Here is a 9,149-nt window from a genome sequence, read left to right as displayed (position 1 = left end):
GTAAGATTTGTTTCTGGGGTGTTTTAAGCAGGCGATAGAAGGAAAGTTTGAATGTGGATCTCTTGGTCGTTGGTAAAAAGGAAGATGACCTTACAACATTGTGAGAGGACACAGCAGCACGGATCGAGAGAGGATAATGCAAAGGAGCCGAACACCAAGTGTCACAAGTTCCCAATAACCGATCAGCTGCTTAGACTTTAAGAAATGTCTTCAATGAAAATGTAATATCCTTGGAATTCTTTCTGCTTTTGAAGGAGAATTTGAAATTGGGATCCATGTGTCAGAAATAAAACTTCTCACACATTAGTCTCTTTAAAACTGATGACACGACAAGCTTTATTTACAAGTCTGCAGAGTTGGACTCAACTGGCTTCTCACCAGTTAAGGCCCGATACATACAGTGCATTGATTTTTATACCCTTGTTGTTTGCCCTTCCCCTTCTTATTAATACTGTTTTAATTGGTTAGTATTGCAAAAGCATTCTAAGTACAACTGCATTTTTAATTATCACGTTCGTTACGTACGCTGCGAACTCTACATACACTAAATTCTGTTTCACACCCTTCTTATCAATCTTTTGTCTCCTGCATGTCTCTCACTATGACCATGAAAAGATATGTTTAAAAAAACATATCCAGCTGAACTTTTTGTCCTTGGCTGCTAGTAAGCTCCCTGTCCGTTCTGGCTTCCCTTTTTATGATTAATCATCACATTTTAACTTAAGCCATTTTAACCTAAATTCTCTATCTCTAACAATCCACCCCTTTCTCTCTTTAAAATGTGTGTATTATATATATATATGAATGGGGATTTTAACTCGGGGAAGAGAAACGTCTCATGATAAATTAATTTCGTGCTGAAGTAAAATTCTAACGGGGTCTCCCAGTTCCCCTGGTTGCATAGCCTGTTGGACCATGGAAATCACCAGGCTGCGTAGACAGGGAATAATACAGGGCAAAACAAGTAGGAGGAATAAAATACCTCCGATGACCCACAATAAGGTACGCCACCAGGTTCCTCCAAACCATTTGTCCATCCAATTTAATTTTGCAAAAGGATGCCAGGTTTGAACCAGTACATGGGACAAAGTACGAATATTATCAGCGATTTTACGAATGGCTTGGCCATTATCATCAATCTGTAAGCAGCAGTTAGTCAAATTAAGCTTTCCACATACACCTCCTTCTGTGGCTAGGAGATAGTCTAGGGCTAGACGGTTCTGATATATATAGCAGAGCGCATTTGACCTTGCTGGGATGCAAGTAATTGCAGGGCTAGAGCTGTTTGATTTGTAACAATTTCAAGGACTGCTTGCAAGCGAATAATGCGATTTAACATATAAATAGGAGTACGATAACCCCAGGATCCATCTTGAGCCCATGTAGCGGGACCATAATATTGAATTATGCGTTCTGGAGGCCAATCATCTCCCCATTGTCCCAAATGTACCGTGCTAGAGTGGGGCTGACGGTGTAATGTATCAAAAATCTTCACTCCTAATTTATGACCGTGATCGTGGGGTAGAACGAAAAATTCTGGGCGGATTATTCCTAGGAAACAAGTTCCACTCCACTGTAAGGGGAGACGAGTATAAGCTTTATTACCACATACCCAGAATAATCCATTTGGGGATACTCCATATCCCCGTTCCCAAACTCTTTTAAGAGTGGGGTTTGATGGGTATGGTCCTGTGATGGTGGAACTGGTACAATTCCAAAGCTGAATATTGCTATTAGACAGGGGTAGGCAATTAGTTTTAAAAACAGTGGATAAGAACCAAGTCAGGGGTTTAGGAAACCAAGTGAAAATACCAGGCGAAATGCGAATCCATACAGCCTTGCAGGGACTTTTTCCTACTGGGTATTTGCCGGTTCGTGAGAGACAATAAAAACCAGAGGGGACGTTAGAGAGAGACCAAGTTTCTCTTGATCTCGTTCGGTTAGTTGTCCATATTCGGGAAATCATGGTCAATGAATTGAGGGACTCCCCCCACCAAGGCCATTGCTCTGACATCCGTGGACCCCCGCAGACCCAACAATTGGTTACATTAAAAGTTCCTGCAATTTTAGTTGCCAGATCTACAAAAAGGTTATCTCCCCCAACTGCATGACCGAAACTTTCATGGTTATTTGGATGGACTCGAACTAAGTCCGGCTGTCTTAAAGGGGCAGGCACTTTCGAGTGTGGAGTGGAACTTTTCATTGGAATAGTACGCTGGTGTATGCAAAACCAGAGTCCATCAGGGCATGGTGGGCCTGAGTCACCCTTCCAACCGTTAAGAGGGAAAGGAGTGGTATTAGGAATCTGTATATAATGACCCATATTATTTCCTTCTTTTTCCACACAAGGGGTATATGGATGTTGGGTGGTATTTTCTGCCCAGCATTTCTCAGGAACTGAGGTATGGGAAATAAAATTACCCTCCTTTCTTCCCCAAATGTGGTCCTGAAACAGGACCACTGTGTCTCTGCATTTCTTACATTTCACACCTGATAAAGACATAGGCAAACTAAGAAAAATCAAAGAACATAACAATAACATTGTGAATCAAGTCTTTCTGCAAAATCGCAAGGTAAGAGGTTTTTCTCCAGGAACACAAGTCCAATCTGAGTTCGTATCAGGGTCCTGAGGCGCCTCTACAGGTCCCTTAAATCTGGATGCGTGCGTCCACCCCTTCTCTCTTGTTCGTGCTGCAGCCTCTGAAGTTACGAGAACTTGGTATGGACCTTCCCACTGGGGCTGGAGTTTTTCAGTTTTCCAGGTCTTGATGAGAATCCAATCTCCTGGTTCCACTTTGTGTAAAGAAAAGTCTAGAGGCGGTGTTTGTGCCAATAGTCCTCTCTTTCGTAAATCTGTAAGAGAGCGTGACAGTGCCTGTAAATAGTTCCTAACAAATATATCCCCTTCCCCCAAGGTGGGACACCCCTCAACTGTACTCCAGAAGGGAAGCCCAAACATCATTTCATAAGGGGACAATCCTACATCTTTTCGTGGGGCAGTACGAATTCTCAATAAAGCCAGGGGCAGACACTTTATCCAAAGCATTTTAGTTTCCACCATTAATTTTGTCAATTGCATTTTTAGGGTTCCATTCATACATTCAACACTCCCTGAGCTTTGTGGATGCCAAGGGGTATGCAATTTCCAAGAGACCTGTAATGCATTACAAATCAATTGCTGGATTTTTGAAGAAAAATGTGGACCCCTGTCTGAGTCTATAGAATCCATTATACCATATCTGGGGATTATCTGCTCTAGGAGGAGGTGAGCTACTGTAGAGGCTGTAGCATTTACTGTTGGGAAGGCTTCCACCCATCGGGTAAAGTGATCTATTATCACCAACAGATACTTCCATCTTTGGACTTGAGGTAACTCTGTGAAGTCGATCTGGATACGTTGAAAAGGGCGTATGGCTAATGGTTGACCTCCCATGGTCCCTGTCCTCATTACCTTCTTATTAATTTTTGTGCATAGGTGACAGTTCTGCACCTCCTGTTGGGCCAAGGTGTAGATTCCCTTACACACATATTCTCGAAGCACTGTGTCACATAAGGCTTAGGTGCCCCAGTGGCTCTGATGATGCAGGTGTTTTAAAATATTGCGAGTTATTTCTTTATTTAGAACCATTCTTCCATCTGGTGTCTTCCATGTTCCATCAGGCAGTTGGCTTGCGCCCAGCTGAGCCATGTCCTTTTCTTCCTTAGCAGTGAAAATGGGAGCCTTCTTTATGCCTTGCCTTATTGGGATTAAGGTCAGCAAACGGACTTCTCGTTGCATGGCTGCCCTTTTGGCTTCTTCATCAGCCAGTCTGTTTCCAATTGCTGTCGGGGTATCTCCCCTCTGATGACCTGGTATGTAGACCACTGCTATTTCCTGGGGTAATGTCAAGGCTTCTAAAGTTAGAGTAATCATCTGTTCGTGTGCCAATTCCTTTCCTCTTGATGTAATTAGACCACGCTCCTTCCAGATCTTACCAAAGGTATGCACTACCCCGTATGCGTATTTGGAATCAGTGTAAATCGTTCCAGTTTTCCCTGCCAGTATTCTGAGGGCTCTCTGCAAGGCATATAGTTCACAGGACTGTGCTGACCAGCTTCCGGGTAGTCTCGTGGATTCTACTACTTTCCAAGTATTTCCTTCTATTATAGCATACCCACTTCTTCTCATTCCGTCAACACATCTGGCGGAGCCGTCAATGTAGAATTCATATCCTTCTCCCAGCGGAGTATCGCAAAGGTCTTCTCGGGTCTTGGTCTGAAGATCTGTCAACTCGACACAGTCGTGCTCCACCTCTCTCTCTGTTTCACTGCCGTATAAAAACTGAGCTGGGTTGCAGCTATTAATCTTTGCAAACTGTAGATCTTCTCCGACCATTAAAATGGTTTCATACTTTAATATGCGAGAATCAGTCAGCCATCGATGGGCAGTTTGTGTTAATAAAACACTCACAGAATGGGAGGTGTACACAGTCATCTTTCCTCCAAAAGTAAGTTTACGTGCTTCCTCTACCAACAGAGCAGCAGCCGCTACTCCGTGGATACACGTCGGCCATCCGCGAGACACTGGGTCCATCATTTTGGAAAGGAAAGCCACTGGGTGTCGCTGACCGCCTTTTTCCTGTGTTAAAACTCCCACAGCTGTTCCTTGGTTATGAGTGACAAATAGCTGGAAGGGCTGTTTTAAAGAGGGCAGAGTGAGTACTGGGGCTCGTGTCAGGCGATGCTTCAAGTCCTCGAACCATCCCTCCTCCTCCTGGGTCCATTTCAATGGATATTCATTTTCATTTGTCAGTTTTTCATACATAAACTTCACCAAAGCTGAGTAGTCCTCTATCCATAACCTACAGTAACCTAAGAGTCCCAGGAATTGTCTTATTTCCTTCTTATTACGGGGTAAAGGCATTCTAGTGATTCCCGCAATCCGTTCAGGGGTAATCCGTTTCTGTCCTTTACTTATCTGGTGTCCCAGATATATCACAGTTCTCTCAACAAACTGTAACTTGTTCCTGGACACCCGTAGACCCTTTTTCCCCAGATAATTCAAGAGTCTAATTGTATCTCCCCTCATTTCTTGTTCCTTGGGTCCTGATAATAGTAAATCGTCCACATACTGCATTAGTTGGGAATCATCAGATTGTGGATAGTCCACCAGGATTTGTTCTAGCATTTGTCCAAACAGGTTTGGAGATTCAGTGAACCCTTGGGGCAATACAGTCCACCGAAACTGTCTCCGTCTACCTGTCCATGGATTTTCCCATTCAAACGCAAACATATCTCTACTTTCCTCTTCTAATGGACACGTCCAGAAGGCATCCTTCAAGTCGATAACACTAAACCACTCATGGTCTGGGGGAATCCGACTCATAATAGTATAGGGATTAGGCACCACTGGGTGGCGGGTCTGAACAATAGCATTCAAACTTCTTAGATCCTGAACTAAGCGATAGGATCCATCTGACTTTTTCACTGGGAGTATAGGGGTGTTATAAGGTGACATGCATTCTTCTAATAGTCCGTCTCGTATTAAAGTCTCAATTACCGGCTGTAGCCCTTTTCTCCCTTCCAAAGAAATAGGATACTGACGTTTCCTTACCGGCTGATGACCTGGTATTAATGTGACATGTAAAGGTGGGATGTCCAGACCTCCTCGATTTCCCTCCTTATACCAGACTCTCTCGTCAATCTGCCGTTCATCCTCTTCCTTTAAAGCGCAGAGGTGGACTCGCACTTCTCCGTCCACAGGGAGAGCACCCAAACCTAGGAGAGCCTGTAAGTCCCTTCCTAGGAGGTTAAATCCAGCCGACGGTAATAACAAGAGGTCTTGTACCCCTTCTCTTTCTTCCAGTTTCACTGTTACTTGGGGAATTATTGATACCATTCTGGGAGCCCCTTCTATCCCAGAAATTGTCAAATTACTTTTTACAGGCTCAGTTCCGATTGGCACAGTTATTACACTACTTTGTTCCGCTCCTGTGTCCACCATAAAAACCACCTCTTCTCCCTTGGGACCAATTTTTAGTTTTACCAGGGGTTCCCTCTTATATTTGGTCCCTAACATTTGGAACCCCTGACACCCCTAATCTTCTTCCATAAGTTCGAGGGCACGCAATTCCCTCTTGTATCGGGGGCATTCCCTCTTAAAGTGTCCTTCCTCATTGCAGTAATAGCACTTAACGAACCTCCGGGGTCTTCCCTCTCTTGGATATCTTGGGTTGTTTAGAGGAAGGTTTTGTTTTCTTTCCCCTCTGGATTCAGCATTCATCTGTCGGATAGTCTGTACCATAACCTTTGTCGCCCTCTTTTGATCTTCTTCTTCTCTCTGCACATATACTTTTTGCGCCTTTTTTAACAGGTCACTTAGGGGTTTTTCGCTCCAGTCCTCCTCCTTTTCTAGTTTCTTTCTAATGTCCTGCCATGATTTGGAAACAAATTCAATTCGAATAAGCTGTTCACCCATTGGTGTACTAGGGTCCACGCCCGCATACTGTTGGACATTCTTTCTCACCCTCTCCAAAAAATCAGTAGGGGACTCGTCTTTCCCCTGGTGGTTCCCAAATGCCTTGGTGAAATTGTGACCCTTTGGCACAGCCTCCCGTATCCCTTTAATTGTCCACTCTCTATATTGTCTCATACTTGCCAATCCCTCGGGTGTTCGTTTGTCCCACCTGGGTTCATTTAAGGGATATTTTTGTTCATGGAGTCTGGGGTCCCCAGGTTGTTCATATTCCCACATGAGGAGGGCAGCCCGTCAAATCATCTGCCTCTCCTGGGGTGAGAATAATGTTCCCATTATTGCCTGCATCTCTTCCCACGTATATGTGTTTGGTCCCAGGAATTGGTCGAGCTGTTCGGCCAGTCCTATAGGATCTTCCAATAACTTTTTCATTTCTTTCTTAAATCCCCGCACCTCTGTACTAGTTAGGGGAACATTCACATATCCCGTTCCCCCTCCCGGTCCTCCCATAGGAACTTCCGTCAGGGGATTTAGGCTTATTGAAAACTTTGATGGTCCTGGACCAGTCTGGGATCTTGTCCAGGGTCGGTTTACCGGTGGAAGTTTAGGGTCCGACTCCCTTAATTAATTCTTTTTTTCCCGGCCCCTTTCGGGGCAATCAGATTCATCACCTTTCCCCTCCGGTAATGAGCTTTCCTCGGGCGCAGTAGGCACCGGGGGAATATAAGGAGGGGGAAGGTTGTCCAGAGGTTCCCACTTCTTTTCTCCCGCAACCCTCAATTTAAAACATTTTGTTAAGGATCCTGGCCAGGGAACCCAACAAAATGCATACGCTGACTCTTCTTGATTCACCTTTGGTCTCGAATTTACATATATGTTTAATGCTTGTCTAACCCAATCCTCATCAGATCCAAATTTCGGCCACCAGACCGAGGAACCTTTAATAGGTTGTTTCGACCAAAGGAGACAATATTGGACCATCTTTTTCTTGTTTTTGTCTCGATATCTTTTACTATCCCAATTTTCAAACATTCTCCCCAAAGGGATGTCAAGGGGAACTCCCAGGAATTGTCCTGAATTTTCAGACGAGCCCTTAGATTTTGATCCTCCCATTTTCCCACCTAGATCCATTTATCGTTGCTGAGGACCCTCTCATTCTGGACCCTACTCCCTTCTTCTCAGATGCCTCGTCAGAGGTACTGTCCCTCCTTCGGTTACCGCTGAGGTTTCCCTGCGGTCGACCCCTCTCTTCTCAGCACTTCGTCGGAGGTGCTGTCCCTCCTTCGGTTACCGCCGAGGTTTCCCTGGGGTCTATCCTAGAGTCCCACGACAGGGTCCTCACGCCACAACAAAAGCTCTATACCTGATCTATTACGTTAGGTTTTTTTATCCTAACAGGTGTATCCCGTTAAACCTGTTACCCAATCCCCACACCACAATCGTAAGTCGTCACTTACCGGTGTCTTCTCGGGGATTGAACCGTCACCCTTCTCCTCTCCGTCTTGTCGTGTCACCTTGTCCGGATACCACTCGCTCAAGCCGCCCGAAGCGACGAGCAAGGGACTAGGAGCCGCTGAACTCAGCGGGGTGCACCACCTCCGATGTCCCTCTTCTCGCCTCCCCTCACGGCTGGAGTGTAGATCCCGGACGAGTCCCCATTTGTCAGAAATAAAACTTCTCACACATGAGTCTCTTTAAAACTGATGACACGACAAGCTTTATTTACAAGTCTGCAGAGTTGGACTCAACTGGCTTCTCACCAGTTAAGCCCCGATACATACAGTGCATTGATTTTTATACCCTTGTTGTTTGCCCTTCCCCTACTTATTAATACTGTTTTAATTGGTTAGTATTGCAAAAGCATTCTAAGTACAACTGCATTTTTAATTATCACGTTCGTTACGTACGCTGCGAACTCTACATACACTAAATTCTGTTTCTCACCCTTCTTATCAATCTTTTGTCTCCTGCATGTCTCTCACTATGACCATGGAAAGATATGTTTAAAAAAACATATCCAGCTGAACCTTGTGTCCTTGGCTGCTAGTAAGCTCCCTGTCCGTTCTGGCTTCCCTTTTTATGATTAATCATCACATTTTAACTTAAGCCATTTTAACCTAAATTCTCTATATATAACACATGGGAATCCACCTTCAGTGAACTCTGTACCATAACTCCAAGAATCCTCTGTTCCTCTTCATTCCTCAACCCCCTCCCCTCGACCCCCTCACCTCAACTGCATATGTTCTATTTATATTATTTTTTCTGGAATGCAGCACCTCACACTTGTCAACATTAAATTCCATCTGCCATCTTTTCCAAACAAAGCAAATCCTGTAATCTAAGAAAATCTACCTCACTATCCACCACACCCCCTATTTTTGTATCATCTGCATATTTGTTTACCCAGTTCACCACACCCTACTCTAAATCATTAATTTTAAGGGACCAAGCATCAATCCCTGAGGCACTCCACTTGTCACAGGCTTCCAACATGACATACAGTTGTCCACCATGACTCTCTGCTGTCTATCTCCCAGCCACCTCTGAACCCATCTCAATATCTATTAATCCCTAGTGACTGAACCTTCCTAAATAACCTGACATGCAGAACCTTATCAAAAGCCTTACTAAAATTCAAATAGATCTCTTTTCTTGTCAACTCTTCAAAAAAATCAACAAGTTTCGTCAAACA

At 44.3% G+C, this 9,149-nt stretch overlaps 1 long non-coding RNA gene across 1 annotated transcript; it reads right to left on the bottom strand.

Annotated features, from left to right (window-relative positions):
* Positions 1-307: 307 nt before the first annotated feature.
* LOC138750422 (uncharacterized) lies at positions 308-8,586 on the bottom strand. The gene is made up of 2 exons (XR_011349329.1): positions 7,912-8,586; positions 308-2,853 (listed from the first exon to the last, which is right to left on the bottom strand). It is a non-coding gene; the product is annotated as an uncharacterized lncRNA (long non-coding RNA).
* Between the last annotated feature and the right edge of the window lie 563 nt (positions 8,587-9,149).

This window comes from Narcine bancroftii, unplaced genomic scaffold (assembly GCF_036971445.1).
Source record: "Narcine bancroftii isolate sNarBan1 unplaced genomic scaffold, sNarBan1.hap1 Scaffold_142, whole genome shotgun sequence".
NCBI classification, from domain to species: domain Eukaryota; kingdom Metazoa; phylum Chordata; class Chondrichthyes; order Torpediniformes; family Narcinidae; genus Narcine; species Narcine bancroftii.
This window is presented reverse-complemented; position numbering and strand designations above follow the sequence as displayed.